The 10,557-nt window shown below is 36.5% G+C and overlaps 1 pseudogene; it reads left to right on the top strand.

Moving 5' to 3' along the window:
• Window positions 1–548: 548 nt before the first annotated feature.
• LOC132315306 (small nucleolar RNA R71) lies at window positions 549–647 on the top strand (annotated as a pseudogene).
• The last annotated feature ends 9,910 nt before the right edge of the window (window positions 648–10,557 follow it).

Raw genomic sequence — 10,557 nt, 5'->3', positions numbered from 1 at the left:
CTTGGGAAGGGTTTGAGCACTCTCCTTGGTTTTTCCAAGAGAAATTCGGATGATTTCTCCAACTTGGATTATAATGAGTACCATAAGGATTGTTCCCTTGGTTCACAAAAGCTGCATTGACTTATTTATTAAGTTTATTTTGCACTTGTCCGTGAGGACAATGAGAAGTAGAATGAAGAACACTAGAACAAGTCATACATGTTTCATTTGATGCACGATGAGAATGGTTAGGGAAGGAAGATACTTGGTTCGCCGAGTTTTGGTTAATCAAAAATTGATCAAATCTTTGAGATAAAGACTTCATTTTGGCGGCTATTTCATTTGAATGGTCGACTTGATGTAAGTCAACACTCTTCCTACCTTATGAATTTCTACCATTCTTGGATGATAATGTTCTATGCAAAGAATTTTTACTCATGCTCTCATAAAGATGCCACACGTCATCCTCATGCCTATCAATGTATGAGCCACCCATGGAAGCATCAACCATGCCTTTGTAATTGTCCGATAAGCTCTCAAAGAAATATTGAACTAATTGCCATTTGGGTATGTCATGATGTGGACACTTCCTAAGCAATTTATTGAAGCGTTCCCATGCCTCATGAAATGTTTCTCCATCCCCATGTGAAAAATCTCGAATTGAGGTTCTCATAGTATTGGTCTTAGAAACCGGATAGTACTTCTTTAAGAACTCTTGTTGTATTTCTACCCAAAAAGTGATTGAAAAAGGCCTAAGATTGTTAAACCAATACTTTACCTTGTCTTTTATGGTGAATGGAAAAAGTTTGAGTCTTAAGACCTCTTCCGGCATGTCCGTATATTTAACGGTGGTACGTACTTCTAGAAACTCATCCAAATGCTTGTAAGGTTCTTTACTTGGAAGTCCATGATAGTTAGGAAGCATTTGAATGGTTTGTGGCTTAATTTCATAGTGATGTGCTCTAAATGGTGGCAATTGAATGCATGTGGGTGTATTGCATTCATTAGGCACATAGTGATCTCTTAAAACAAGTGGAGGATTAGCAATTTGAGGTGCAACATGGGCACCTTGATTTTGATTTCCTTGAATGATGGGAGGTTGTGGAGCATACATTGGCCTTGGCATTCCAAATGGAACTTGGCCTTTTTGTTGTTGTGGTTGGTGAATGAATGGCCTAGGCATGTCTAATGATGCTTGCATGTTCTCTTGATGTACATTTGGATAGAGGATACCATTTTGGTCTATGTGACCAAGGTCCTCTACATGTTCTTCATTATGGCCTTCTATTGATGTAATCGATTGGGTAGAACTAGAACTTCCTCTTCCCCTAGGATTTCTAACTACGGATTCAAGATGCAAATCAAGAGGGATAAGAGTTGGTCTTAGTGATCTACGACCATGCATGCATAATGTAAAAACACACAAACACAATGAATAAACAAACACTTCAACTTAACAACCATTCAATGAAACTTCCTCCACAAACACTTAACCCATACTCCTATTCTTTAACAATAATGATGCAAAGAATAATTAAGAATGCCTCCACGCGGGCTCACGATTTATCTAAGAAATTAAAAACACGCCTCCACGCGGGCCGATGATTTAACTAAGGGATTGAGTAAGAAAAAGCTCACAAAGGTCCTTTAGCACTTCAACTCCAAATTTATAGCTTAGCTTAGCAAATTTTTTTAAATTTTTAGCATTTTTCCATGCTTACTTAGCTCATTTGCTTGAATGATCCTTTGCTTGCCTCCTAGCTCAATGCTCCTTGTCAAAGATGAACAAACTCAATAAGTAATCAAAAGAAAAATAAAAACCAAGTAAAGACACGATCAAAAGAGTACTAATTCCTAATGGATTCCACAAATACAACGTTGCCTAATCCCAGGCAACGGTGCCAAAAACTATGGTCATCGTCCTACCATAAGCTTAAGAGTGTGCAATAAGGCGAGGGCTAAGTTTTACATTTATAGAAGCCACTACTACCTTTACTAAAAATATAGCTAGGGTGAGTAGGGATCGTCCCAAGGGATTGGAGTCGAATTTGGTTGTGGAATCGCTATTAGGGTTAGTAGGTCGAGTGATCAAACAAATGGTTGGTTAGTTGATTAAACTAGAGAGCAAATTAAACTAAATAATTGAATGCAATAAAGAGTAAGTAAGAGAGAGAGAACTTGGGGTTTAGAGGTCACCACCAAACAATACTTTTCTACACCCTTAACAAGTGACTAATGAGGAAAATATGTGTTGCAATATTGATGTGTGTGTGTGTTTGGTTGATTCAATTAGCAAGGGTGACCAATTAAGTATATATTGTCTAAGCAACATGTGAAAAGCACAATATATCTAGCAATTAAGTATATATTGTCTAAATAGCATGTGAAAAGCATAATATATCTAGCAAGTCATTAATCCTTTCATTAAGCTCACAAGTTAAATACACCATAAGATTAGAGACATATGCTATATGCATTCAAAAGTATGGAATATCAAACAACAAGGATGGATTGTCCTCCCATCTAAAAACTATGCTACCACTATACTACAATTAAGCTAATGACATGAAATTAAACTAATTAAGCTAAGGGATAGGCAAAATCCATTAAGAAATGAGCATGAACCATCTAGAAAATTGCAAGAGCATTCCATTAAGCACAATGTTTTGACAATCTCTAGATCTATGGCATTAATACACATAGACATGCATCAATAACACAAGAAATAGAGACAAACACATGAACATCTATTCTAGCATACATAGACATATGGATAGAATGAAATGATCAATTGGAAACATTAAACTACATAAAGCATTGAATAAACACGATCTATATATATAAAAGTGCCAAAACATGTATTACAACACTAATCCCTCAATAATACACAAAATCAAGATGTAGAAAGCATGCTTGGGGCTAACTCTAGCCCCAAGAGGATGTTTAGCCACTCATGGTAGTGCTTCTCCAACCCTCAAGGGCTAACTCTATGGTAGAGATTTGCTCCTTGGTTAATGAAGAGTCTCCAATGGTGTCTCTAGCTTCCTCATCCTCTAAGCTTGCTCTCCAAGAGTTCTTACAAGGTATGAGATGATATGATGTGATATGATGTAAAAATTAATCCTTATCCTTATATAGGTAGGTCAAATGACACATAAATGAGCTCGGGTGGTGCACAAAATATTCCCCAATGATTGGATAAAGGACAACTTTTTGTGAGCTGGAAATTTAACTTTTTTGTACTGGAGGAAGTTCGATTAATCGAACCTTGGACTTGGATCGATCGAACATGGCTGAGATCTATCGAACTTAGGCTGGATCGAAACTCAATGGCGACGCTTTTTGGATAAAGAAAAATCTGAGATATTTTGAAGATATTTTTGGGAAAAGGACAAAAGTGGTTGGTAGGGTGGTACAACTAGATAAGATCAATCATTTGGATAAGGACAAGGTAGTTTGATCGATCGAAGAATGATGTTGGATCGATCGAACTTTTGAGATATCTGAAAATGTCATCATAGCTCTGATCCATCTTGAAGTGCTGAGATCGATCATATTGGATCAATCGAACTTTGATCTGAGATCGATCGAAGATGTTGATTTCCACCTTTTTCTTCCTTTTGCTTCCACTTGGCTCCTTTCTTTGATTTATCCCAGAATTGCTTCATTTCTGCTCTTATTTCGCTGAGTTAGCTTATTTTCAGGATAAGTGCCTGAAAATGGAAATAATATGAAATCAATCTAAGACGGTAAATTAAGATAGATAAAGGTACTAGAATGCCTAAGCTTAAGGGGTTTAAATACGCACTTTTCAGCTCATCAGTCTCAGTTCGTGGTTTCGCATTGGTCTAGTTGATCTTAAAATCTCTTCCTTCAGCGCTTTCTGAGCTGTTCTTTGGTTTGACCTTTTATTCGGTCCCTATTTTATTCTCTTTCGGTATGTTCCAAATTTCAGGGACGAAACTCCTTTAAGGAGGGTAAGTTGTAATGACCCGGTCATTTTCTTCCCTTTCCTTTTTCTAAAATTTTACAGATAAATTTTTTTCCGTTTAATTTTCTTTTTGAAGTTCAGTTTCTCATCTCATAGTGTCATCTTGAGTGCTCGGAAATGGTTTTTGAGACTCTTTCGTTCGGATTGACAACTTCCTTTGAGGACCGAGTCATTTCCGCATTTTCACTTTTTGGACATTATTCACTATTTCATCCTTTTCTCTATTCTGTCTTATCCCCGTTTGTCAGTTTTTGGCACAACCTCACTTTTCATGCTCGGAGTTAGTTTTTGACTTCATGTGCCTTCATCCTAAGTGGTTTCCACGAAATACGCATCTTTACTTTTGCAAGAAAGTACTCTGGTTGCTCCCGGTGTCCATAGATGCACAGATGCACAGTTCTTTGGAATCTTTTTCTTTTTTTGGGTGTTTTTCATAAATATCTTTTGAAGATATTTTATTTCAGGGGTTTTTAAGAAAATATTTTTGGAAGATATTTTCATTCTGGGCCATTAGTGCAGTTTTCACTTTTTGGAGGGGTCATTGTGCAATTAACAAAAGTTATTGCAAAAATACCTCATCTGGAGGTTGGATCCTCGTACGGGATTCATTTTCACATTTCATTGAGTCGTGTACTCTTAAAATTCCGTTCTGGTCATTTTTCTCCAGTTTCATAGTTTCTGACCCTAGTTGCCGCCGAACTTGTTTGGGGAATATCTCTCTGGTCGGGACTCAGTTTTTGATGCTGTTTCTTTCATTGTTCATATGTTCTCATTTTGAATCTTTTTTGTTCATGGAGTTTTGCCGTTTGAGTACGTCTGCTCAAAATCCACTTTTCCGGACCCTATGGGACCCCTTCGGGGCGCTTTTAGGGTTTTTCTATAAATATGGGGTCTTAAGTCAAAAAAATTGGATTTAACCATCTTCTTCCCCTCTCTTGGCCAGATTCCATGGCAGCCATGGCTACCACCTTCTCTCTCCTCTTTTGGTCCACTTTTCCTTGGCAAAAAGTCTTTGGCCTTAACGTTTAACGTTCCCCTCCACGTGTTCTACCTTTCACCCTTATTAGAACCCATTTTTGGCCAAATTTTGAGTTCAGGTTTGAAGTCAAGTTGTGATTTTCGTGGGGCTTCTTGGGGATTCTTGTTCATCGTGTTGTCCCCGACAAAACCCTTCGGTATCGTCGGATTCGGATCACTTTTATTTCAGTAGGCTTTTGAGATTTTCATCTCAAATTAAGGTAGAGGGTGTTATAATTTATTTTCTTGTCATATTACATGCTATGGATGCTTATACTACTTGTTTACATGCTTGGATATCAAATCTAGTATTTTTAATTAATTATTTCTTTGTGTAAGATTTAATTTTCCTGGTTGCTCATAGCTTTGTTTAAATATGTAGCATGATATTAAATGACCCCGTGACATGATCATTGACATATATTAAATCTAGATCATTTGGACAAGTAATGAAGATTTTATTTAATATTTAACTTGAATAAAATATTAATTCATGTGGCCTTAACTTGCTTGAAATCAATACATGTTAGCATATTATATTAGGCCCTAGTATGCTCTCCAACATAGGTGAATTTGAGAGAAATCGGAAGTGTTTTGAAATCTAGTAATATTTAATTAATTTGATTAATTTATTTATTCCGAGTGTACTATTCACTCCATTGGATTTTCGGCTTCATTTTATTGATATGCATGCCATATGGTTTCACATATATTTAATCTAGAATATTTGATTAGGTTTCGAAATCATTCATTTATTATTTTTCTAGTATTAGAGTTTAATACTCATGGCCGTACCTTGCATGAAATGTACTTGTATCATGTTCTTAAATCAAGTATTGACATGTTTAATAACATACATTAATTTGAGATTAATTGGATAAGTTTCAAAATCTAGAGATTTTAATTAAAGGAATTAATTAAAATCCATTCAATGGTTCTAAAAGCATGATTAAGTTTCTAACTTAATATTGAACTTGTCCTTGACATGATCCTTAATATAATTTGTTCATAGAACAATTGGACTTGCCTTGTAACTTTGACAATTTAATCCCTTAAGTTAATTAAATTTCCATTCATGCTTCCATCGAGTTAATCGTACCTTGATCTTGAATCCTTGTTAAACTCATGAATTTGACTTGTATTACATGGACTTGTATCCCTTGTATCTTAATCTCATTAAGGTAGTTAATGAACTAGTATGATTGTCTTGGAATGATTTAAATTACTCATATGTTGTTTAATAATTAATTGAATCATGTATCTTATACTTGTGCTATACATTTTGGTTTTGATCTTTATAGATACATACTTTGAATTCTTAACATTTCACATGCCATTGTAGTTGAGAACTTAGGGCATGACTTGTATGTTCCAAAATCTTGGTTGTGCATGAAACGTGGCTAATGCATTTACTTGTATCTTGATACTATCTTGATTTGCATAACTTGTTGATTTTGGGACTTGGGATATCAATCAAGAATTAAAATGGCTAGGATTTGGTTCTAGTACGGGGGAATGTCCCTCTACAACTATAGTGCGCACTAGGGGAAAGGTACCCATGGGTTAGTAACCCTAAAGTGATCTCAAGAGTACGGTTTTAATCCGGGCAATATCCGAGTTTTTCATATTGGTTTATTTCACTCTTTAAATTTCAAGTTGCTGTTCCTTGAAGATTTAAACTTGTCGTGTATGTGAAATGCTCCAATCTTGTTTACTTGCATAGATATTATGCCTTATTCTTGATTTCATGTATAACTCTCTTCGTATTTCATGGAATGTTCCATCTTTGTTTCATTTCATAGATATTATGCCTTGTTCTTGATTTCGTGTATTACTCCTATCGTGTTAATTAAAATGCTCCAATCATGTTAATTGCATGGATAATGTAATTCTTGTTAACTCATATCCATGTACACTTCTTATTGTGTTAAATTGGAATGTTTCAATCATGTAAATTGCCTTGACAATTTGATTTTCGTATTCTAGTATCTTTTTGTCATGTTCCTTGGATTATCCCTATCTTGATTCGTTTCGTAAATGTATGTATATCATGATTCTTGTTGACGTTGCTCTATGGTAGCTTAGGATGATCCCTGAGTCTCATCTTGACGTAGACGTTAGGTAGCATGATTCTTTTGAACTATTTCATGTCAGTCTAAAAATCTCTAAAGAAATCGAGTCAATGCATGCTCGTTCTCTACGAGTAAACTTGTTTACTCACCCCAAAGTTACTGGGGGTTTTGATCAGGTATAGGATTCAAGCTTCGGAGATTTGCATTAGCCTTTGGTGGTTTGGAGATTTGAAGTTTCTTTAAATGCATTCTGGTTCACATGCAAATGTTAGCATGTTTGATTTTTACTTTTAAAGTTGTAATTCATAGTTAGGTCAAAAATATTATTTTTGCCTTGAGACTTGTAACGTGTGCCTCAGCACACTTTTTGATGTTCATTTCGTGTATATGATATGTGGCCAAGGGCCAAACTTCATTTGAAATCCATGTATATTGAAAAATGTAGAATTCCGCCCTTAATGAGAAAAGTATGAAAATTAGGGTATTAACATGTCATTTTTGCACCGGAGCGTGCATTGTGCATGAAATTCAGTATTTACCATCCCTTTACCATGTATGAGGTGTGGCTAAGGGCCAAACACCATTTTGTTTCCACTTTTGTATTATTGTTTCACATATTACATTTTTGGGGCTAAATAGTAGAATTCGAGCCTTTAAGGGTTCATTTTTAAATCGGGTGGCGTAACGTGTGTTACGGCACATCCACTAAGACCTATTTCATATGCATGAAGTGTGGCCAAGGGCCAAATGGTAATTTTCAATCATTTGTTAATTTTGGTTTTCAAAATTTCCATTTCAAGTTCATTTTCGCCTTTTTGGCCGTCGGGGGGTCGGATTTTGCATCAGCCATTTTCGGGAGTCGCGGACCATTCCCGCGCACTCAAAATCACTTATTATGTATGCGTGCCTATTCGTTTCAGCTTAGAAGTGCATTTGGGGTCAAATGCATGCTTGGTGCAAAGTTGCATTTTTGCCGTTTTGAGCCAAATCTAGTCTAGGGGCATCCTAGACATTTCATAGTAGTTTTTTTTTTGTTTCCGTTCACATGGTCAGGTAGAAAACAAGATTTTTTTTTTTGGGGGGGGGGGGGGTGTTCTTCTTTGTGTTTTTTTCAAAAAGGCCCAGAAAGTCCTCAAAATCACATTTCAAACTCAGAAATCTGCTGAGCCTTTAGCAGAACGAGCGCTCGTACATGTCGCACGAGCGCTTGTAAATGGGGCACTAGGTTTTTGCCATGGGGCATGTGCTGCACATGCACTCATAGCCTCTCACGAGCACTCGTAGTGTTATTCATGTGTGTGTGTATGTGTGTGTCTTGGTTCAGCACTGCACTTCCAACTTCAAGTTATTGTATCTTCTTCGTTTTAACTCTGAATTGGTCCATTCTTGAGTCTAAATTGACCGCGTCGAAGTACGCTTTCCAATGGTACCAATTTTAGCTTTAGATTCTAATTGTAGCTTGAGATATTCAAGTTTTAGTGAAGTAGTGTTAGTTTTTTGTTCGAACCGGGATAGGGTTTCCCTTCCTTCGACTTCATAACTTGATATCTTTGCCATCTGGACTCCGAATCAAGTAATTCTTGAGTCCATCTTGGTTAATTTTTCATTGTCTATCCAATGATGTACACAGGGGTACCCATTTCAGTTGGAATTACCATTTTACCCTTTTAGCCTTAAGTGTTCGTCTTTCTTCGTCTTGCCATTTCTTTTTCGTCCGGACTCCGAATCATGTGATTCTTGAGTCCATCTTGATTAATTTTTCATTGTAGTTCTAGAAGTGTGCTTGGTGGCATCCAAATCCATATTTTCAGAAATGACTATTTTGCCCCTAGGGCTTAATTGTTATCTTTCCGATCTTTTGTTTCCGCGTCAGTCCTCATTGAGTTCCATGACCTCATGAAAGGTCATCTTAGGGTCTTAAAGGTATGTTATGCCTTGGAAGACCATTGTCTTGCTTCTTGCTTTTGCATCTGGATCCATTATCGGGTTAATCCTCGGTTCATCACTGGCCCACTGGGTTGAAACAAAACTTGGGTCATTACATTGTGCCTCTACCTTAGTTTAATTAGTTTAATTTTCATGTCCTTAGCTTAGAAGTAGTGTAGTTGCTTTACTTTCTTAGATGTGAGGACAATCCATGCTTGTTGTTTGATGTTCCATACATAAATACAAGTAGTACAATTCTCTATCTTGTTAGTGTGTTGATTGTGAGCTTAAAGGAAGGATTAATGGCTTAGTTTGATATATTGTGCTATTCATTAGGTTGTCTGGACAATGTATACTTAATTAGCCAATCCATGCTTGTTGATTCAATCAATTACATCTCTTTCTATTACAACACATGTTTCCCCTCATTCATTACACATTGAATGTCTAGAATGGTGATGTTTAGTGGTGACTTGTAGATCCCAAGACCTCTCTCTCTCTTGTTCTTTACCCTTTTATTTACTTTAATTGTTTAGTATTGAATTTATTTATATTATAGTTTATTTAACAAATTAAAACACCCTTTGATCACTCGACCTACTAATCCAACCTTGTTTCCATATTAATATAGCCCCCAATCCCTTGGGACGATCCCTACTCACCCTAGCTATATTAGTAGTTAGAGTTAGTAGTGAAACTTTATAAAATTAAACTTGGCCACACTTTTATTGCAACTTGTTGGTGTTAACACGACCTTAAGAAAGAAACACACCAATTGGCAGTGGCAACCTTATGAGTGATGGAGTACTTTAAAAATAGTTGCTGTAGAAATTGATTGCCCTCCATCACTAATCATTGCCCTTGGCATACCAAAATGAGTAAAGATGTTTGATTTAATGAATTGAACTACCACGAAGTGGTCATTCATTTTGTAACACAAGCCTCCACCCACTTGGAAACATAATCAACGACATGGAGGATGTATTGATAGCCATAAGACATTGGAAAGGGGCCCATGAAATCAATGCCCCAAATATCAAATATTTTCACAACAAGAATATTAGTTATGGGCATCATGTCTCTCTTTAACATTGTTACCATCTTTTAACACCGCTCACACACCTTTCAAAAGTTGTAGGCATCTCTATGGATGGTGGGCCAAAATAACCCACTTTGAAGAACCTTCAAGGTGGTTTTCTTAGCACTAAAATGCCCACCACATACAAGGGTGTGGCAAAATACAAGAACACTAGGAACTTCGCTCTCTGGAACACATCTCCTCACTATTTGGTCTGGGCAATATCTAAACAAAATTGGATCTTCCCAATAGTATTTTCGGATGTTAGAAAAGAAACGGTCATTTTCTTGCCTTGACCAATTGGTTGGAAGCTTGCCAACTGCAAGGTAGTTCACAATGTCGGTGAACCAAGGCAAATTTCTATTAGAAACTTTGAAGAGTTGCTCATCCGGAAATGAATAATGAATTGGGGGACTTGGAGAAGATTCCACCATTAGTCTTGAAAGATGATCGACAACGACATTTTCGGAGCCTTTCTTTTATTTGATTTCAAA

Source organism: Cornus florida, unplaced genomic scaffold, assembly GCF_030987335.1.
Source record: "Cornus florida cultivar Cherokee Brave unplaced genomic scaffold, ASM3098733v1 CherokeeBrave_3.0.0_Hap2_Chr06, whole genome shotgun sequence".
NCBI classification, from domain to species: Eukaryota; Viridiplantae; Streptophyta; class Magnoliopsida; order Cornales; family Cornaceae; genus Cornus; species Cornus florida.
The sequence above is the reverse complement of the archived record's forward strand: the minus strand, read 5'-3'. Positions and strand labels throughout refer to the sequence as shown.